Genomic DNA, 23,197 nt, shown 5'->3' with positions numbered 1-23,197 from the left:
ACTTCTCTAATGCACTGTAACAGGGCAGATCCATTACCGAGCACTGGAGACCCGAGAGCTGTTGGCTGGTGGGGAAGATCCTCTTTAGAGAGGCCACCTTGAATAGAACAATGAGGAGGAAAGAGAGAATGGACGGGGCAGGGGATTTCCATGCAAAAGGAAACCAAAGCTCTGTACTTGGAAATATGATCTAGGCTGGGATGTATGCTTTATTAAAAATCCTTTTTTTTCAATTTAAAAGATCTTAGGAGATGTCTCTTTACAGTGACCGTGTAGTTTAGTGGAATTGGTTAGACATTCTATCACCTCATAACCATTTTATGGTTTGGGCTGGGAAATGCTATTTCCTGTTCCAAAAAATTACTGTTATCTTTTTCAATTATTAGCAAATCACTGCCTTACCATCACCTTCCCTCTCTGGCTTTTAAACAGGGTATTAGCTGCAAGCTACGGTATAATGCAGAGGGAAACTTGCTGGCTCATAAAAACACTTGAAGTACTTTTTTTCATGGTACAAGAGGGAAAATATTCCTATTCTGAACTCATATCAGTTTTGATATATTAGATCTGAGACCACTTTATGTTCATTCTTGCTCCTCTTTTTTCTTTTTTTTTCTTTTGTTGTTCAGATTTTGCTCAGGACTGTCACTTTATTGCAACTTTCAGAAGTGTCTGGATGCTTCTTTCATTAAACTGTTCTTTCTAAATGGCCTATTTTTAATGCTGTCCTTCCTTTCATTAGCAATTTTAGGTAATTGATACTACATTTCTTTAATAATATGTTGAGGAAAAAAGTTTTAATAACAAGGCAATTGGTCAGTGAGAACACAGCCCTGGTATTTAACCTGGTTCCGTGTTCCATTAGAAAGTATTTTTACCAGAAAAATGACTCTTACTCCTTTTTTCCCATCTTCCTTTTAAAGAACTAGTGCATTTTTAAGTATATCTTAAATAAGTTTGTAATTTTTGGCATCTTAAGGTGCCAGAGCAGAGAAATGAACCATAAATGAGAAACATCAAAAGTAACTTAGAGAGAATTTTTTTTTTAATATTAAAGCGATGAATCACAGGCCAAATTAACAAGTAAAGGAATCCGCCTATAATGAAATCTTTTTTTCTAACATAACACTTCATTATAAAGGGAGTTTTTCTATAATAGTAGCAAGTGTAATTACATTTTTATATATAATTAGGACATTATTATCATTTCACCATATCAAAGTTCATTATAAGACATCTCCAATGCATTTTTCATAGAGCAAAAATAAAAAGAGAACAGGGGTCCTTCAATTAGACTCGTATAAGGACATCCACAGAGACTGAGGGAAGCTGATCAAACAGCTTAGCCCAAAAGGGACCAGGTGGAAACTCATTGCTTCTCTGGCACAGGGAAGTTGCGTTTTTACATATCCTACTTGGTATTAATTATACTTTTCACCCTTCTCATATTCCACTAGATTGTTTGGGAGACAAAAATGCTTGTAAAGTTGTAATCCACCAGAACTGATTATGGAAGATATGAAGTCTCTGTATTCTATGAATTTGAGTCATGAGAGCTCCTCTACTTTCTTGAGCACGTTGCTGTTGTGCCCAGGAAGATACACCTGTGTCACCAGAAGGACATGCAGATGGAATCCATGTAAGGTGATCCATTTTCTAGATTATTTTGAAAGTGTTTGGGTTCTCTTTCTTACTAATTTGGAAAACAATTTGACTCATTCCTCTTTCAAAAACCCCTTTCTTCCTGAGTAGGGTGAGGATTAAAGAACTACCGAGACTTGGTACAAGAACAATGAAATGTCGTGTTGATTATTAGTTTGTATATTCCTTGAACATTGGTAAAACTATGCATAGTTTGATTATGCCCGACTTTCCTACTCCTGAAGGGGTTAATTATCTGATGTGCCCATACATGTAAATCCCTGCATGCTTTTCTAATTGCCAGAAAAGGTATGTCCTCTTCCTCTTATAAAATGCATGTAAAAGGCCTCTGGTAGAGCAATACAATGGACAGTGTTTAATTCTGAATTAGTGTTAGGCTGAGCGTATTACATCCCATTTATCTGTTGGTCTGGAAGCAGGAGGTAGGTAGATTAAATCACGAACACAGTAGGAAATTGAGTATTTCTAGTGCCATTAAAAATCTGCAGTCCTTCACAAAGCTGGGAATAAATCATAACGAGATCCCGAAAATGTGGCTTTGGACACTGCACCTGTATATGTGTTCTGGGATTTGGAAAGGGAAGCACCGCATGACGTTGGACTGTGGTGTCTAGTGTTTGTCAATGTAGACGTGTTCCTCTTCTCCAGGAGTGCACTAATGCGTATACAAGGCTCGCTAGCATGTGACAACAGCTGGGCGAAAGAGATTTTGAAGTACAGAAGTGCTTTAAATGACTACAGGTCAAATGGTCCATTCATCAGAGGGGTGCCTAACTCGGGTGCTTGCCTACCCTCCACGCTGAGAGCTCCTCAACTTGCTGATTAGGTTTCGGCAGTGGGAATTGCCTCCTTCAAGGCAGCTCAGAATAGCACAAGGGGTGCTTTGTACAGAAGGAACGCACACCAAAAAAAAAGGAGCTGCTTCCTCATACTCTCTTCCAGGCTGCTTCTATGCTAGGAAAAAAGTCAAGGCTACATTGAAAATATTCAAAGTAAGGATTCAATTTCTACAAAACTATGAAAAAAAAAAAAAACCAAACCAAAAATCACCCCTTTGTTTTATAGTACTGTATTCCTGGCTGGAAAAGCAGATTTTTGTTAGAATAGATTGTGACTACACAAATGACCTCTGCTGCCAAAGCATCACCTGCTTTAGTCAAAGCTTGCACCTCACCACACTGCTCCCTGACACACCTGTGCTGGCAGAAGGCTGTAATGCAGATCCGCTCAGGGATGAGGCAAGAGGGGAAATGTCTGGACGACCCACTTGCCCAGGAACCAAAAAAATGTCTTGCTATGGCTCAGTTCTAGAGATGGTCCATAATCAATATATTTCTAACAACAACGAGTTGTTGTGTCAGGTTGGTTTCTGCACGTGAGCTGAAGGTAATGCCTGGCTATGTAATAATTGTGGTGACCCCGAGTCTTACTGGCCTTACAATATTCGGTGATTGCCAGAAGGTAGTTGATTGATTGCCTACTCAAATGGGAATTTGCAGAGTGTTGACTCTAGTGATTGGCGGTTTATTTTGCACATCTCAAATGACACCTCTGGTTGTGAAGCAATACTTTTCAGCCCTGCGTTTTGGAGATCCCTTCCCATTCCGTTCTGATCTGCAGGCTGTTGCAACAACTCGTTGTGCTCTGTATCGCGAGGGCTTGGCACATTTTTCCTAGAAATATTAAAAGAACATATTACTCTCTGCTGTCTGCTGCCATGCAGAACACCACTGACAATTAGTTTGTCGTTCCTGGAATAAGAATGACTTTCAGAATGGTGTAAATGTTTTTTTTGCGACCGCTTGTGTGTCAGGGTGTAAAATGTCACCTAAGTGGTACATGTCAGGCTCGGGGTGTTTCTTCACACGGCACACGCAGAGGTTGGAGGTGGAACGCCATCACCCACTGGCAACAGCCCTGACCACCCGCAGCCCTTCTGCTCCCCTACGGCAAGCTGACAGGCAAACGCACCAGCCCCGCGGGACTGAGAACAAGCTCATTCTTTTTTAGAGCAATAGTATAATGTGTATAACATGCCTAAATTAAAGCAGATGGATGTTCTTATGTTTCGCTTGTTCACTTTCCCCTTTCTTTTCTCTCCTAGCAACTTCCATTGATTATTCGCGTTTAGTTTGGGATTATCTCCTGTTTCCTTGTTTTCCTCTCTTCATTTTCTCTGGAATTCAAACCCTTCTGTATAACCATCTGTAGCCATCTATATGATCCTCCCTGGCTTTGCCAGATATCACTAGGATTTTTATCCTGTCAGGAGAAAAGTTAAACTATAGTTCAGTTGTTATAAAATGGGGAAGTATTCTTTAGAGACCTGCTGGATCTTCTATAAGACACAAGCGTTGCTAGAAGACTTAAAACAGAAAACTACAACTGCAACTAGAAGTTCTAATATCAAATTAGTATTACAAATTGGTATTACAAATACCACAGGCACAGGAGTTTCATTACAAATATTTGCCTTTATTTTAATGGTTTCTGCATTGCTGGAGTAAAAGAGAGAGAGCAACAGCATTGAGGAGGTTTATGTTGTATCTTACACTTTGACAGAGGTGGACTTCTCTGCTCAAGCAAAATCCTTACGAGATCACTGGGCCCTGCTGGAAGAGTTGGGCTTCTCCCCAACTTTACTGGGATCTGTGAAACAAGACATAAAATACAGAAAGGAGAAGAGACCAAGATGGCAAGGATAGATTAGACTAGACTTAGATTAGACTAGACTAGACTATTTCAGGTGGAAGGGACCTACATTGATCATCTAGTCCAACTGCCTGACCACTTCAGGGCTGACCAAAAGTTAAAGCATGTTACTAAGGGCATTGTCCAAATGCCTCTTCAACAGTGACAGACTTGGGGCATTGACCACCTCTATAGGAAGCCTTTTCCAGTGTTTGACCAGTAAAGAAGTGCCTCCTAATGTCCAGTATAAACCTCCCCCAGCACAGCTTTGAACCATTCCCACGTGTCCTGTCACTGGATCCCAAGGACAGATCAGCACCTCCCTCTCCACTTCCCCTCCTCAGGAAGCTGTAGAGAGCAAAGAGGTCGCCCCTCAGCCTCCTTTTCTCCAAACTAGACAAGCCCAAAGTCCTCAGCCGCTCCTCGTAGGGCATTCCTTCCAGTCCGTTCACCAGCTTTGTTGCCCTCCTCTGGACACCTTCAAGGACCTTAACATCCTTCTTGAATTGTGGGGCCCAGAACTGCACGCTGTACTCTATGGTGAGGTGGCACCAACACTGAATGCAAGTGGGATAATCACCTCTCTTGACCGTCTGGTTATACTGTGTTTGATGCACCCCAGGATGGGCTTTGCCCTCTTGGCTGCCAGGGCACGCTGCTGACCCATAGTGAGCCTGCTGTCGACCAGCACCCCCAGATCCCTTTCTGCAGGGCTGCTCTGACCTGCTAAATTTCATCCCAGTGCTCCAATCTGTCTAGATCCCTCTGCAAGGCCTCTTGTCCCTCAAGAGCCAATAGCACCTCCTAGTTTGGTACCATCAACAAACTTGCTAATGGTGCATGGGACAATAAAATCTGTGGAGCACCCGTGTGCAGATGTAGACAACTGCTAAATGTAACTGCAAGTCCCCAGTAACCTTACCGTTACCTTTGGGGCTTTCTGTAAACATTACGGCACAAATGACTTTTAAAGCAGGTCTCGAAGGAAAAAAATGTGGGGACCTCGGCTTCAAGTTATGTTGTACCATTTAGTCTGACACAGGGGCTGCTCAAGGCCACTGTTAAAGCTTTTTAATTTTTGCTGCTATTCCAAAAATACAGAGAGGCTCCCTTCCTTATTTACCAAACCAGCCAAGGCAAAATCGTGAAAGTATTACTTGCTGTGTAGTGCCATGTGAATGAGGTTTGGACGACTTAGGAAATAAAAAACCCAGTCAAGTATATATACTTTATTTACTGAGGGCCCTCTTTTAACTGCTCAAAAAAGCATGTCACTTCATCTTTGCAGTACAAACCAGGTGAATCACCATTTTTAACATATCGTTGCATGTACAGAGTCAGAAGTTACGCAGATTTCATATTTTATTAATTACAAGGATCTTAATTATTTTGCTGCACTCACAGACAGGAAAAAAATGGTGACGTGGAAAACTCCCAAGCTTCCTAAACTCCTGCTGTGCCTTCTCTCCACAACCTTGCAGAGCAGCTTCACTCTTTGAAAAAATAAAATATTAATTTTTAGAGAGAAAAAAAGGACATAAAAATGATTTGGTATAGACCAAAAATGTGTGAAACCAAGCATGAGAGGAGGAAGATGAGACTTCTGTAGCATTGTATTTCTTTATTTCCAAGAGAGTAATGCAACAGCCATTGTGTTGGATGTCTATGAAGTCTGCAATAGGATGAAAAGAGGCTGAAGCCAAATCATAACATTACTGCATGCTGATCCTGACTGCGGGGAGTGTTAACCCTGGGTTCATCAAAGCACTAGCCATGGCTGCAGAATTTCAGTTTGGAGTGATCCATGCTTGATAAGTTCAGAGAATGAGCAAAGTAGGCTGTTGTCTATTTGAAAGACTGTAGATGTCCCCATAACCATTCATCGCTTCAGAGACTGACTTTCAAAGTATTTATGCAGCGGCTGTTTGGCCTTTGGCCTTTTCTATAAAAGATTTCTTGCGCTCAGATAGATACGTGGCGGCAGCACTGTGAATTTCTGGTGCAGGAGTGCTGAGCTAGAGGAAAGCAAAACTCAAAGACCTGGGTAAGGTGCTGAGAGTCCAGTTTCTTGCACTGAAACTTTTAACACTTGGGCTTCCACCTGAAATCATTTGAGTTTTTCTCTGACGCTGAGTGTTGACAGAATTGTTCTTAGCTGAAGTTGTGGGAGCTCGGCATCTTTTAGATGAAGGAGAAGGAGCAGGAGGAAATATAGACTTGGACATCCAAAATGCAAGGAATCTAAAATGAAAACCACTAACAAATATTTAGTGAAAAAGTCTGTCTTGGTTTTGCCTCTCTGTAAAGTAAGGATGTTAATAGTTACATCCCTCAAAAATGGATTTTAGGGATTTCAGTATTTGTTAAAGCCCTGAAGAAATACTGTCAGTTCTCTTTAATTAAGTTCTTGGGAAGAAAGCGAGTTTGGTGTTAACATGATCCTGTCTGCCTTTCCTTCCCCTAGGGGGCTATTCCCATCCCCAGTAAATGGCCCGTATTGCACTTCAAATATGGCTGGTAGAACAACAACATGAAATTTTACCTATGGGAGTTTTGCTGTTTTTTCTGCTGGCTTCTGCAGCAAAATAGATGTTTGCCTGCAGAGGAAAAGAAACACATTAATAGTGATGTGTTTTGCTTCATATTTTAAATTAACCTTTTTTTTTTTTTTCAAAGGTGGGTTTCATGCCCATAAAAAAATGTTGCCATTTCACTCAAGTAAGTGACTGCAACAGAAAGCATCGTCTCCTTGGCACGGCTTCCATCTGCCCTTCTCTAGGTAACTCCAATGGGTTGGTACCTGGGCTCTGGTGCCGTTGCCTTCACAGTAACAAGGATGGTGTAAGGCAAGATGGAGCCATACCTGTCTTGTGACATGGGAAAGGCCCCCATTCCAGCTCTGCAACGTGGCTCTCTTCCCTGCCCGACCCTGTGGCCCTCAGTACACACACATTCAGGGTGAAGGTGAGCTTTTGGAGCAATAACCAGAGACCTCCTCTCCCCTAAAAGAGTGGCCTTGTTCTTTAGGAGTAACAGGAGTAGTAGTTTGAGTCTCCTCTCCTCTTGAGGGCTATTTCGGTTCTCCTCCTCCTGGGATGGGGTTTGCTTGCCATTTAAAACGGCAATGAGATTAATAAATCAGTTTTTCTCACGCACAAATATTAACACAGTTCTCTGCAAACTTAGGCAGGTGTCAGTGATTTCATTTACTTAGATCATATTCTGGAATTTTTCTTTATGGCCAAGAGAGTTAGAAGCATTTTATTTCAACAAAAGGTGTGATTCTGCTGAACTCACGGAATTCATGAACCTCGACTGAGGGGTACAGGCCTGTAGTTCTTCCTATAGCCACAACACACGGGGTATCCTCAGGAGCTGCTGTTCTCTGTGCTTAGGGAGGGTAAGATGGAAATGGGAAAGGAGCAGCACAGTGCACCCATCATTGTTTTGTCCACTAGTTAAACCTAATTTCTGACACCAGTTTCAGTCAATTAAATTTCTGTTGTAGTCTTGCTTTTCCTAGTCTTGATGTTTAGACAGTCTCAAGATAGTAGTAAGAGATTTTTGGAAGAGAGGAGGTACCTTTTTAAATCATTAAGGCCAGAGATATAAGGTTCTCTCTAGAACTTCCCTCGCTGTTGGTGTTCTTTCCTAGGAGCAGGTTTCAGCATGAACTGATTGTTTTGATGATGATGGTAATGTGCTTCTAGCGACTATTTCTTTTGGGGCCCCCTCTTCTTTGTGTTACTCTCCAGTGCAGCCAATCCGCCGGTGCCCAGCCAACGAGGCATTTCTCAGAAAATTCCCAAACATGCTGCAGATGCACTGGTAACTGCAATATTGTATGAATCCTCAGCCTGTTTTTGACCGTCTGAATCGCTGCTCAACTGCAGCGTATGCGTTGCCTCAGTTATTATAATAGGACAAACAATCCATAAAATAAACACAGAAGGAGAAATAAAATCAGTCAAAGCAAAATATGCACCTTGGAACAAAGCTATTAGAAGATTACCGAGAGGTACTTCAAGGACTGTAATGTCTGTCAGACATGTACTACTAGAACTAGATGAAATGATTCAACTGCTGCATTAAATGCTTTCAGTATAAGCAAGTGGAAAAACTCAGTGAAGAGACACAATCCTTGAGGTGGGTAAGCAGCATGACAGCTGGTGAAAAAGCTGACAAAATACATTTGCATAGAGCAGTTCATTTGTACAAGACGGTAGCGAGATGAGCTCAATAACAGATGCCTGCAATTGAGGAAAGAATATCTGAGTTGGCTGGCAAAGGCACAGACTGTCTCCCAACCAGGCAATTTTGTATTAAACAAGCAATTACTTACCCTAATCTCCACACTACGGAGTAAAAATGGGTGGCCGAGAGAGACAATATGGATTAAATTTGCTGTAAAAGAACATTATTGCCTCCTAGGGAAGAAAGGGAGACTAAAAGACTTAATATCTGTAAGTTTTCTGAACTAAATTGCTGCCAAGCATTTAAGGTGTCAGTTGAACAAAGATGTAACGCAGACACAACTGCTTCAGTTTGGTGTATCCAGTATGTACCTCTAGGAGCAAGTGACCAACTGTTTAATGTACAAATGCTAGATTCAGAAAATAGGGACAAGTAATGCGATGCCAAAGAGAAAGTGTATGGGCTGTTGCTTTTCCAAAAAGGACACCAGGTAGCTTTCGCATCAAGTCTGCTGTTACCAATGGAATGCAAATTATGAAAGTCAATATGAAAACTGGCTTTTCAAATGCAAGATTTGGCCAGTTCAATTTTGCAATCTGACGATTGCAAATCAATTTGAAAATGAGCGTGACCAGCCAGAACTTTTCTTAAAACCGGTAGGAGTGGCTTCAAAATGCTTTCAATGCGTGCGGCTAAAATATCTGTGTAATTTTTATGCCAATAGTACGCCCTAATTGAGATTAATCCGACAGGGAAAAGACTACGGTATATATCCAACCTTGAGAACAGCAGAATTAAAATATTGTAATAAAATATGTCTGAAATTTTCAACCTGTAAGAAATAGGAAAAGTGAGTAAAGCCTCCAAATCTATCATCCAGACTAGTTACGAGGCAGTTTTAAGAGAGGCTGAAAACCTCCAAAGATGTAAACAAGAAGAAACAACTAAATGTTCGTCGTTCTGTCAGTCTGGCCTGACATCAGGAGCAAAGCAGCCCACGGGCATGGCGAGTTGAAAAATAAGATCCTCTATACTAGTAACTCCTTGTAATACCCGGGTCATTGAAAACCTGAGCTCTGAAGGACGAGAACAGCTCTGGGAAAGAAGCGCGAGTGCTCGGAGGAGTCAGAGTTCCCACATGCTGGCCAAACATCAGCCGGGTTAGCAGCAACCTGAGACAGGAGCTTTCCCATTAGCGAAGCAAAAGCTGCCAAATCTGTATTTCTTTCCAGCGTCCAATGCGTAAGACAAATACGAGAGCAGAAAAACAAGACACCAGGGACAAATTGCATGAGATGATTGTGTCACAAAAGGAGGTCTGGACAGATTATTCCACGGTCTCCTTGCAGCCTTGCCTTCAGTAAGAAACGTTTGGTCCTCAACTGTAAAACTGTTTGTGTACTTTCTAGTGTAACTCTAGATTTGTAATTATCATCAAGCACGGAGCCGAGCTGACACTTCCTAATTACTTTTTTTTCAGGGTTATCTGAACAAGTGTGGCAGTGCTGTTTAGATGAGGTTTGTTCTGTTTCACCAGGATATTTTAGAACAATGTGATTATGCATGGTTGCACCTAGCTACTACTATCATGACAAGTACAGAAGTTAAATTATGAAGCAAACGTAAGCTTTGAAGAAATTTTTATTTAATCTGTATTCCCCTGTTTCATCTGCTCATCCATCCAGCACAATCTGCATCATTATTAACCACACCATATTTCTAAAAAAAGAGTATAAAAAGTAAGACATCTGTGTTATAGCATTAATATATTCAAAGGTTTTTACTTTCATCTTCCAGGCATTAACACTATGTAAGTGCAATGTAGGCGCAACTTACAGCATCGATGAGATACCACGAGAAAAACGTACTAAGTGGCAAAAAAGAAGGAAAAAAAGATACAAGTAGACTGAGTATTATGTAAAAAGAGGACTTTTATTCATAAATAGAGCACTTTTGCCTATTGCTCCTATATACCTTTATTTCTAATTGCTACCACAATTTTTAAGGCACTGAGGCAAGCCTCCAGCAGTGTGCTGAAGGTGTGTTTGTGCTGTTATGCCCTCTGGCTTTGCTGCCAGCCTATTCCCTTAGATCAGAGCCAGAAGGCAGACTGTTTTCGAATACCGATCACCTCACCCGGACCTAATCCTTTGAGTTCTCTTTGGCATCTATTCCTTCTGCCAGTTTCCTCTTCTGTTCCTCTCTTTTCTTCTGAAGTTGACAACAAAGACATCCTCAGGGCCCTCCTTGATGTAAGACCACTCTTGATGTTGTTACAGTGTGGTTTTTTTTTTGTACCCTAAAGTTGCGCTACTTTTATATTCAGCTAGCACAATATTTGCACACCAGAAGATAAAGAAAATGAGAATATGTTACACAGAATGATAGTTTCTTTTTTATTTGTACACCTTGGTCCTTTCAGTGGAAACCTTTTTTCTTTTCCTGTCATTCATCTACATACCTGATCAAGAACCTAAAGGTATCTTTTTACAGGCTGTGCTGCTTATATACCTTAAATTGGCCTGACCTGCCACTTTTAATTTTAAAAAGATGGCTGTATGGGATGTGGATGAATATGGAATTTCTATGAAGCACAAAACTTTTGAACGGTTCCTGTCCTCTGTGATAGTGAGTTTTAAAAGGGAAATCTCCAAAGAGCTAATTAGTAGACAAGTAGAGCTCAGGCTGAACAAAGCTGAAAAGATAGCAGATAACTAAAAGGACCTGGCCATAGCTGACAAAAATCAAAGCACTGACAGAGAGCTGGCAGTAACCTTGGGCTGCTAACTGACAGGGACAATAAAAAAAGCCTCCGAGTGTGGCAGAGAGTGACAGCCACAACCACAGCTCTCTACAGAGCCTGAAACCTCCACCAAAACGAAGATATAATCTTCTGCCTGGCAGCACCATATACTTTTCCCTCCCTACCCAAATTGGGGAAATTGGAGCTTGTCTAAATAATTCTGCTGCATGAATGTGAACTGAGAATGGAAACGCCCAAGACTGGCATACAAAGTTTGGTGGCAAACCTATGGTCTGGGGGGACACGTCTGCAAAAATGTAAGTTTGATTGGGGGAAAGTGAAGGTTTCCTTTGCTTACCCTGACACTTTTGCCGGAGCAGCCACATAGCTGATGGACTCTTACTCTCTGTTAGTTTAACACGAGATAAACACATAGCGCAAACTATGAAAGACATTTAGTCGCTATATGCTCCCTGAAATGTAATATAAAATGGAAAATACAATTAGCTTCTCTGCAGTTGGCGGGGTGGGGGAGATGCTTATTGCTGCATCATGTTCATAGAGGAAAATGTGCTTGATCTGATTCCAGAAGTCACTTAAATTTCACTTAATAAATTGTGGCAGTTCTTTCTATTTGTATGCCCTCCCTGATTGTAAACATTTGCACACTGTGATCAACAACCTGTGAAGCCCTGTTCAGCAAGTAATCGTTCACGATCTAAGATATTGGGGAAACACACACAGGTAGCGGGTAACATATTGGACCAGCAACCATGCAAATGAGTTATGCAAAAAAGCCTTGGAGATTGTTTCAAAAGACAGTAGAGATGGTAACTGCAGGGAAACTAAGGCTGCAGAACGCAGACAGCGTTTATGAAGTGTTATCACCATTCCTGAAATCACCATGACAAGAGCTTGGGTGTTGCTTTTGGACATATTCACGTTAAGACAAAGATTCTAAAACTTGCTTTTCACATCTCAGTGTTCTACCTGCAACCAATTTCTCTTCTTTCGTACAGTGAAACAGGGACCGATCTTCTAAGAGGTGGCCAGTTCCTTTTGTCCTACAAGCTGCAGTGAGCTTACTACGTATCAGCAATCCCCACAAGCCCTAGAAAACTGGGACACAATTACTTGGGAAAGCTCTCTTGTTTTGTGGAAGGCATAGAGATGATTTTAAGGTTAAAGAAGAGCTGAATTTTTCTTTATACTCTCCAGAAAATTTTGGCAGCACTTAATAATCCTTGGTTTATCCAGTCCTAAACCGGTCGCTATGCCACGCTGTCTTGGATATGTGTGTTTAGCTTGATCTTTCAGCTAAAAGGTCAGTTCTGAAATGTCACGCATACATTTGAAGCACTAAATAAGGCTCAGAAGTAGTATCTGCCCAAGACATGCAAGAAAGATGCATATAAATCAGTATTATTATTTTGATTTGCTTAAAAGCTTAAAAAAGTCTAAGTTCTGTTTTCAGAATTAACACTGCTGATTAACAGTTTTAGAGTGAATCCAAAATCTTATCGAAATTGGCCTGCAGCTTTTAAATCTCATAAAAGACATAATATTTTGCTTCATTTACACCTGTAATGTACCAACCTCAAGACTGGGAAATTCTTTTATTTAGAAATTGTAGTTCTAAACCACAACACACACAGGCTGCTTACGAGAACCTCTGTGTGGTGGGACAGTTACACGCACCAGGGCATCCTGCAGACAGCCCGCAGTTTACGCTTGCAGTCAGAGCCATGCTCTAGATGAGAATCTTGATTAAGAAACTATCATGGGATCCTTTGAATGTTAATATTTTTAAAAATTTCATTCATCCTGTTTGCCACCTATTTTCATTCTCTTTTTCATATGACCAAAATAGCCTTTGGCAATGCTTCGTTTCTCCTTTTTCTAAACCCTGTCCTTCATTCTCAGTCTTTGGCCTGGCCTGTCCCCCCTAAGATTTCTTTTTCCCCTCTTTCATGCTATGTGTCTTACAGTCTCTTTCTAAGCCTTTGAGCTCTTCTTCATGGCTCCCACTTTCTTCTCCACAGGTGTTCCTCCTTCCTTGCCTACATACATTTCCCCTGCACAGGATACATTTCCCACTCCCTCCCCTCAGAAAGTAACTTTACTCTTCCAAGTATGTGTTCTTTATTCGTTTTATGACAGAAGTCTGTAAACACATATGAACCAGAATGACATAAAAGGGCCTGCAAGAATATGGCCATTTCAGGCTTTTTCTTGCTTATTCTACTTCAATAAAACTTGCTTTGACCATTTTTCCTCTCCTTTCTTTCTCAAACTGGAGTGTTCTCTATGTTACTGCGTTGTATTAACAACTGCCCCCACTTAAAAAAAGGTTCACAGCTTCATCCTCTGTTCTTACACTGACATAGCTGAAGAGAAAGCTTTTAAAATCTGCTTTTGATAATTTTAGTGGTTTAATTCCTCACTGGCTAAAGGGCTGGTAGGGGTTAACATACTAATACATATATATACTAAAACCATCGTAAATTGGTTTTGGAAGGTAACGTTGTACTGCATTATACTCAATGCATTCAAAATGAATACAGTTTATAAGGGTGACATTCATTTCTGGTAGCAACTGAAACAAAATTGGACCAGTTTAACTGAGATTGACATTAATATATCACTGAGCAGTTAGTTATATCACATGAATTAGATATTACAAATTCAAGAATCATTTGTTATGCTTTTAGTACAAATTTTCCTGACATAAGTGAGATAGAGATAAATAGCCAGTCACAAAGATGTCATTTGGTCTCTTTGGGGCTATATTGATGATTCCTGCTGAGAAACTCTAGCAGCAGTTTACCATGCAATAAAATGTGAAACTGGGCATCCGTGGTGTTTTTAGGGGTCTTTTACGATTGGTTCCTCACTTTTTAATATCGATTTTTATGAGGATTTGGGGGGGGGCGGGGGTGTGTGTGTGTGTGCGCGTGTGTGTTGGCAGAAGAAACTCCATTGAGAACCTTTGGAGTCTCCTCCATTTAACAGACATTAAAATAAATGTCATAAGGAAGAGATGAGTTCTACCTTGTTACTACTTGCAGTGGAAGGAGAACAGCTGTAGGTGATGAGGCTTTGTTTTGAGTGTTACTCAGATTTATCTTCCTTTTCTCAGAACTACCTTGCACAGCCCTTCTGGATGTCAATACACTCACGGTTCCAGTAATTACCTTCAAATTGTTGATACCCTAAAAAATAGTTAAAGTTTATGATTTGCATTATCATATTTTATTTTTATAGATTGCTTCTGTATTGTTATATTATGTTGAATTGTTCAAAATCTTTTCTCCCCAAAGTTTGGGGGAATTTAGTAGCAAATTTAGAAATGCTGCCGCCTTGTTGTGGTTCAAGACAAAAATTCAGAAATGCCAGAATTTTATCTTGGGCAAATATCCTACTTCTAATTCACGCGCATGTTGACGTTAACCTGTGCTCAGGCTGTGTAGTCTTTCTCAAGTAGAGTTCTGTGACTCTGGATCTTGTGGACAGCAAGCATTTCTGATACTTTGAGAGAGGATTTGTTTATCTACAGCAATCGGCAGTTGCTCCTACAGCATACAGGCTTCCTTTCTTTAAACAGAAGTGTCCGCTACTCAAAAGATGCTTGATGAACGTAGTACCCATTTAGAAATATCCACATGGCAATATGTGTTACAGATCAGCTCTTTTTATTTATTGTACGCTTACTGGCACGATATGAGTCTTCCTGTTTAGCTGTCTTTTACCGGGGTCTGTACAGTGGAAGCGTGGCCTCTCTGAGCCTCTCTGTGCATACAGAACCCGTTGGCATCGACGAATAACTAGATGCGGCTATGAGCATGTGAGGACTCGGGCCTCATGGGCCTCATCTAACTCTTCTGAAACTAGTTCTACATTCCAGTGATGTAAATGAAGGCGCCCCTCATACCGCAGCGAGAAGCAAGAGCAGCTATGTGCTTGAAGTGCCTTTTCTTTTAATATGCACATTCCTTGAGCGCTGCCTGAAATGACCAACAGCGGAATGTAAAAATGAAAGCTGAAGCTTCTTCTGCCAACGCAATCCCAAATCATCCGCTACAGCAGGACTGAATATTTACTGAAGAAACATAGTCACAAAATGAAATTAATAAGAACGCTGCCAACACAGCCTCACAGAGAAAATGCGGAAAAGACTAAAAATCTCTTTTCTCCTAGTCATACTACACTGCACATCCTCCTGTAGTTTTCTTTCTTTTTAAGTATAATAAAGCTACCAGACACTGCATGCATACTTTGGTCCAGTACGGAGAGATTTTTTGGAGCCAGGGGTATCTTTAAGCAACAGCTACAAAGGATTATTTTGCGTGTATCTGGTTGGTGAGAACTGTGTCTGAAAAATGAATAGAAAATTTTATCTTATTTTTATAATTTTGAAGTAGTTTGCATCACATTAGTTGAATGGAATCTTTTTCAATCTTTTCATTAAAAGAATTTGCTTTCTTCATCAACAATTTTATTTGTAAAAAAATCTTTCATTTAAATGAAAATCAGTAGAACCCATGTTGAAGCTATTGCTGCTGTGTGTGTTTTAGAGAGATAACAAACGTTCTAATGGTTGCTAGAGTTTTTGCTTTTTATTATTAGGAAATGGCTTCTGGTAAAACAGACCTGGTGGAAAAGACATATTTTTCCTGGAAATATGAGCAAACTAGGGTTTTTGGCTATTTTTGATGGACAAATAATCATATCAGGAGCCAAGAGTGTTTTCTTCATACATTTATTTGGCAAAGAAAAACACAAATTTTCCTTTCGGAGATTCGTCTCCACTGTGTAATGCGTTCAAGCCAAGCTAAATCTGATGTCTCTTCATGCAGCACAGGATGTGCTTGCTTGCGTGCTGTGGTGGGATTGCTCACGGGGAAGCTTGCAGTTGCTTCCAGATTGTTTCCAAATACATGAGTTTTATGGTTTGAGTTACTGATTAAAGGTCACTTCTCTATTTGTATTCTACTTTGACGCTTCGGATGAGATGAAATTCTTGAATTATAAAGCTATTTAGGCAGCTATGAATTGTGCTGAGCCGCGAGAGCTCAGAGTTCAGCTCCCTGCTGACTAAAAGAGCCCCAGATTGTTCCCCCAGAAGCTTCAAGGGCTGATCTTTTTGAAGAGACTTTGTTGAGACCGTAAACTGCATTTTTGGAGGAATCTTTTAATTGACAGTGGCTCTATTAGTCTAATGTATTTTAATACCGTACATGCTTTTAGTCTCATAAGCATATTTTATAAATCAAAAGGGAGATGCGCTATTGTATATAATGCATTCAAAGAGAATATTAACACTATTTAAAAGAACAAAATCTACAGCATATGGCAATAAGTATGAAATAAAAATGGGATTACACAGTAACCTCTTCACATTAAACATTGTTAGTCACTCACATGAAACAGTGTTAATTGCATTGAAGTGTAAGCTACAATTAATTATCAACATCCTTGCCCGTTCACTGGCTGCAGTAAAATGATTCCTGAAAGGGATTAGGCCAGGTGACGCTCACATACCTGTACCTGATGATTTCAGGTGACACTTCTGATGTCAGGTCACAACAGCCTCACGGGGCAGTGCGCTCAATGACTACAGGACTATCAGAGCTCTCACTGTGCTGGGTTTGTACCTCTTTGCCTTCCCCAAGGATTCATCAGATGAAAACTGATGTGAGGGTGATAAATAGCCTAGGCAAAAATGACCTTCAAATCATAAGTCCATTTTCTGTGTTTTCATTAAAAAGTTTCACGCAATTTCTTAAATATTGTCCCAACAGAAATGTCTGGCACATATTTCATTTTGGTGGTGGGGGGGACACGATGCGGGGTCAGGACGGGAGGCAGTCAGAGGCCCTTCTCACTCCAAATAGCCATCAGAAAGATATTTGCCAGATTTTCAGTGAACACATCAGTTGTTAACATAACTATTCAATAGCGTGGCTGCAGATTAGCTCAACTGAAGTTCCAGTTGCCTTCCCTTGCTTTCTCCAAATTACTCCACATGTACGAAGAAAACACAGGAGTATTCTCACACAATAATTCATGAAATTGCTTTACTCCCGTGCAAGGGAAACAAAAATATGCTCTGAAGTGCCTAATTTACGCTTGTTTGGTATTACGGCTTTTGGATGCAGAAGGCAGAAGTGTTAACTGTGTTGCTGTGTAACAATGAAACACTAGGTGTTGGTTCTGCATAGAAATTTTCAATGTGCTTAGTTTTGCAGAAATGAACACCAGTAAAATCTTTTAAATACCTTAGAAGTCAGGTAGAAAAAGCAAAGAGTTAAAGTACCCAAGCTGTACCGCATTACATGCGGCTTTTTAAAGTTATTTATTGCCTTTCTTTCCAACTGTAAAGTGCATGCTAAGGAAAACTACAGTCATTTGACAGTAGTTACCTGTTGCTAACTGCTCCATTTTAGTGGGAAAGAAAAGAAGCTTGCTGCAGCTTTTTAATCATCTCCTGGCTCTATGAAGACAGTAACAAAAAAGTATTTAGATTGAGCAGAAAGCAATAGGGAATACAGGAGTTGCAGTTCACTTTTTTCTATGTTTTTATTAACGTTTTTTATAAAGGTGATGTTTATATATTCTGATCCTTTGTGATCTTCAAAGTTAAACTTTCAGTAGGTATAGACAAACAAACATAAAGAAATGACACACATGTTAGGGTTTTTTTTTAATTTGCAAAGTGACTGTTCTATTTCAGTTAGGCTAATTCCAAGACTTGAATTAAATCTGGAAAGGTGCCCGAGCTAGGTAGAACACTTCTCAATCTTCAGGAGTGTATGAATTATGATAGCCTTTGGCTAATCATTTCACAAGATTTAGAGCCATTGCACTTTCAGTTGCTGTCTGTCAACCTTGTCAGAGGATAGAAAGACCAACATGATGAAAGAACCTCCTGTTGTCAGTGGCTTTTCTCAACCAGCCTCAAAAACAGGCCTCACAATAAGAACAATCAGAAAAACACAGAAAAGCTAAGCCCAGACACCAAAAATGCTTTCAGTGAGAGGTGTTTGCATCTTTCTAAGAACCAGACAAAAGGTCTACTCCAAGTGACCCTGTCTAACAATAAGAACATCTCATATGATATAAAAATTGCGCAGCATGAAGTCTAGACCACCAGAAGACAATAGGTTGGTTGTCAGCATAGACGTGCTACAGTGCTCATCTACCTGTCAAAAGCGACACAAGAGAATTCAGCCCAAAAGTCTTGACAAAATATTGACTTAATTGTTCTGCCCTCCACTAAGATAATAATAGTGATATCCCGTTAATCTGCCAGATGCCTTTAACAAATAAACTGGTGTTCATTTTCCAGTAAGTTTGTTTTCATTTACCATAGGCAATGTATCAGCGGTTTAATGGTTATTATTAAAACCTGGATTATAATTTGAAGGTTTAGGACAAAAACATGGTACTTAAAAAGTCTTCAAATTTGCCTGGGAGGACAACCAAGCCAATGAACTAATAAGATAAATTTAAAAACATGTCGATATTATCATATGCCATAATGAATATGGCAACATAGTAATTCCCTAAAATAATGACTTTGCAGTCAGGTTATGTTTTATTTATAGACTTACCATTTGTTTTGAAAAATGACTACCTGTTTCTTATTTTAATTAGTCACAATCTCCAGAATCCAATGAAGGGCACTAGCAGCACTAGACAAGAGAAACCTCTTCTTATCCACAAACAATCCAACACAAATTGCTTAGCAGCCATCAGACACTACATCTCCAGCTCCATCCTTTCAATAGATCAATAAAACCTTAGTGATAGTTGCAAACAGGCTATGGGAAGCAGAGACACACTGGCACCTGCCACTCTTAAAGCTGTTGAGTTGGAAATCACTCTCCCATCAGTCCCTAGGTATTCCAGAAATTGCCTGTCCCCCCCAAAATCAACCCCAATACAATCAGACACCCCAAAACATACGCAAGATGAGAGAGACTTTTAAAGACACGTAAAACAAGAAGTGCAATATAAGACAAATTGTTCTTTTCCTCCTCGTATAATGATGGAGGCATCATTAATTCAATTGCCAAATTTATATCTTTTCGTTTAGCAATTTTGTGTGATGTGTTGTAAAAGCCTTCTACCAAGATCAGGGAATTCAGGCTCTGTCCTAGTTCTATCATAACCCTTCAGTGTGAGACGGAGCCAATTGTTTTCTTCTACTTCAGTTCTCCATTGATAAATGGGAATAACAGTGCATTTCACGACAGATGGATGTTGGTGAAAATTTACTGATAAACCTGATACTCACAGGATAAAAGCATGTGCTTTAAAAACCGTCTCCCTTCTTTGCTAGTGTTGATCATCCTGGGAAATGCGTAACAGATGGTTTCTTGACAGCATGGAGGTGGGAATGTCTTTTTTTTTTGTCTGTTCGAGAGAGTTTTAGAAAAAAGTAAACTGGGGGCAGGGGAGATTCTAGGCTGCAAATAAGACTTATGAAAACAATAGTTATTAAAGAGTGAATGGTAAATATAATCATTTAAAGAAAAAATGAGGCCAGCTGCTTTCCTAAAATTAATCTGTGCTTTTCAATATCAACGAGACATTGGTCTGAGCAGTTCACGCTAACCTATCTGAATTCAGATTAGGTTAGCTATAAGAGGTTTCAATTACCAGAGGATTGTTGCAATTAAACCTGCAACGGGTACGCAATTGTTAAAGATAGTAAATGGTACCCTTTCCTTGATACTGCTGCAAGCAACCCCTGCTAGGGGAAAAAAGTGATGTACACTCCTTGCAATTATTCTCTGAGAAATCGTTTACTCTTAATCAATAGTGAAAATAAGTGCTACCTCCCACAGCCAGGTATAGCGAGTATCAGGCAATTGTATCTCAAAGACCGCAAACAGAAACACTGATGGAAAGTTTTGAAGATATTACATCTGCCTTTTAAAGAATCACTCAAGTGTTGATAAAAATAAAATTGCACATGTAATTAAGTATTACTCTGATCTAAATAGTACTGTTGATGCAACTAAAGATAACTTGGGACACAGCTAAAGTGACTCTTGGGGCTGCTTTATTAGTGATAAATGAACAAAAGGAGGGAAAACATAACAGGCTGTTGGAAGAACATCCGTTCAGTAAAATGGACATGAATCTAATGGAGATGTCAGAGTTTCAGAGTTATTTTCAGAACGGAAGGCTATTAAAACTGTTTTCACCAATAAAATCGGACGATGTACCCTCTCGTAAACAAGACAGATTACTTGCACACGTGCTAAGAGTGCACTGAGATAAGGGACTGACCAGAACAAAATAAGGGGAGTTGGACGTTTCTTGTTTTGGATATTGCAAAGATGCTTGTGGGTTTTTTATAAACAATTGTGTTCTACATAGTTACTTTAAATGGCCAAGCCTAGATTTCTCAACCTGAACAGTACCAGGTGCACCATTACAGGAGAAAGGAAGAAAAAAGATAAAATAACTAGATTAAATGAATGGTTCTATTCACGTGGATTTATGTGTTCTGTCTAGCCTGGCGGCCTCATTCATCCAGTGAAAGGTGTTGCCTAGACTTACTAAATACCTTGGGAGTTAGGCATAATTGATTCAATTAAAAATAATAACATGTATTTCTTTAAAGTGTTCTTATATATTTACAAATAAAATGAAAGTTATTATCCAAGTTCGACAATGAGGAAACTGAGACGCTGAATGTTATGCGATTAGAATAAGCTTGTCCTGCAAGCTAGTGACAGAGTCCACTGGAGTTAGGAATGGAAGCAAATTTGATGCTGTTGCCCCTGGGTCATGTTGATTCTCCTTAGGCAAGGACTGCATATATGAGATAAGTCAAATGCCACATTTTTTTTAAATGTATGGGATTAGCTGCTTAACAAATACTGGTTTATGTTTTGGATATATAGAACAAACGTGAGCAAAAGTGCTCACTGACTCACGTGGGTCAAGATCAAGCCATATAATAATAACTAAAAGATGTATCATATATCAGAACAAACTGTCTGGAACCTTGGATCACAGAAATTTGCTATGGGGAAAGATATATTAGGTTATCTGTTGCCTCCTGCCTGGTTAGGACTCTCTACTACAGAAGAGGTTCCTTTTTTTTCTTTTTGTTAGCAGGTGCCAAGGCTTTGTCTTCTCTTCCTCAGTGCCTTCACTTCTCACCCTCCACCTCAGCTCTGGTTCCATCCTAAACCTCCGATTTGTGCTTTCATACGCTTCTCCCTGAATCAGATTCACAGTTCTGAGGCTCCACAGGACTCTCCCTCTTTCCCTACCCAAAATACTGAAAGACACAGCACAGTGGTACAAACGAGGCATTGTTGGGAAAGGGGATGGGAGGGATAAAGCCAGCTTCCAGCACTGTGTCTCCATTCTCCCATGCCACCTCAACCCACAGCTCTACCCATGCATGGTGGTTGGAGAGGCAGTCACAATGCCACAAGGGCTGCCATGGCTGCTGATTCTCCATTCCTCACTCTTAAATGTTCATATGTGACAGAATTAAGGAAGACTTATACAGAACAGGTTACACTCTGTTATTCTCTTCTCATACACCCAGTAAGACAAGAAAATGTAAGTACTAGTTGTAAAGTGTATCCACAAGTGTTGTTTTGCTAAAAATAAGAATGTTTCATGTACTTTTCCAGTCTCTTCTCTATAATTATTCCATTCATGTCCAGAGATGCACATGTCTCAGATCTGATTAAACAAATTTTGGAATTGTAAAGCAGAAAGAGGTATACTCATGTGTAGGATTAAGGGCCTCACTGAAGTCAGCAGCTGTTAGATGCACAGTGCTAAGCCTGCATGCTGAACGCAACAGCCAATCTGAAAACAACATGGGCAGCCACATGCATTTAGAGTACTTAAGACACTGGTAGGGTTTGAATGTACTGAGCTGCTGTTTTATTAACCATACTTTCTACTGGAAGACTTATACATACACCTTTCCAAAAATGCTCTTACAAATACAGGTAATACACTGTATGCATCTCGTATTAACTTTGCTAACTTCGCTGACCTTCACAATAACAGACAGTTATAATAACATACTGAAGCAATAACATTTCATATCTCTCTTTTAATTTACTGCTGCTATTACTCCAAATAATTAACTTCTACTCACTTATTCTTATCAATTAACCAATAGAAAGCAGGATATAAGAGCTATAAATTAATACTAAACCAGGATATGTTATTTAAGCAATGAAGCTCTGCGCTGGAGCTAGAATTCTGGTTGAGTTGGGGGCTGAGGTTTTCGTCCACAGCATTACAGAAAAGGATAACTGCAAGTCTAGACACAGCACAAAAACTTGGCATAGTGTGGTTCACATAACTTCCAGGGAAAGATGTTACAATCGAGTCTTATTTATGGAGATGTGTTTTACATCCATTTTACATGGAATTAATCCAAATGCAAAGAATTCACAGGAACTGGAATATTGTTTTTCCTCTTTTCTGTTTATACATTTGCTTTGTAAATGCAGAAAGGGAGATTACATGCAGAATTTTAAAAGAAACAATTTTCCCAATCTCTTGTCCAAATTTATCAATTAAGCATCATCTGTTAAGATGCTTAATTCTACTAAGAAGGAAAGAAAGCAACTCTTCCTCATCCTTTTTTTCATTCTGGAGGGAAGATGTCCTGCCTTCCAGGTTGTATTTTCAGAAGGGTCTATTTCTAGTGATTGTAGTCACTATTTCCCTTATGCACCTTTATTTTGTCATTTTGTTTAAATTAATGACCCTATCTCCAGAGCTGAATATCACAGAAGTGTCATTAAGTTTGTAGGATAAATCAGCCTCACTGCACTTGGAACTAAGAAAACCCAAACGTGTGTCACTTGTTCTACAAGCTCTGGTGCAATTTGCAGCATTTCATCCCTC

General features: G+C 39.9%; 1 protein-coding gene across 1 annotated transcript in view; it reads left to right on the top strand.

Moving 5' to 3' along the window:
- TTC29 (tetratricopeptide repeat domain 29) overlaps nucleotides 1-23,197 on the top strand; it is a 209,624-nt gene that overhangs the window by 19,170 nt on the left and 167,257 nt on the right. The gene's annotated exons all lie outside the window — the stretch shown is intronic.

Source organism: Rissa tridactyla, chromosome 5 (assembly GCF_028500815.1).
Source record: "Rissa tridactyla isolate bRisTri1 chromosome 5, bRisTri1.patW.cur.20221130, whole genome shotgun sequence".
NCBI lineage: Eukaryota > Metazoa > Chordata > Aves > Charadriiformes > Laridae > Rissa > Rissa tridactyla.
The sequence above is the reverse complement of the archived record's forward strand: the minus strand, read 5'-3'. Positions and strand labels throughout refer to the sequence as shown.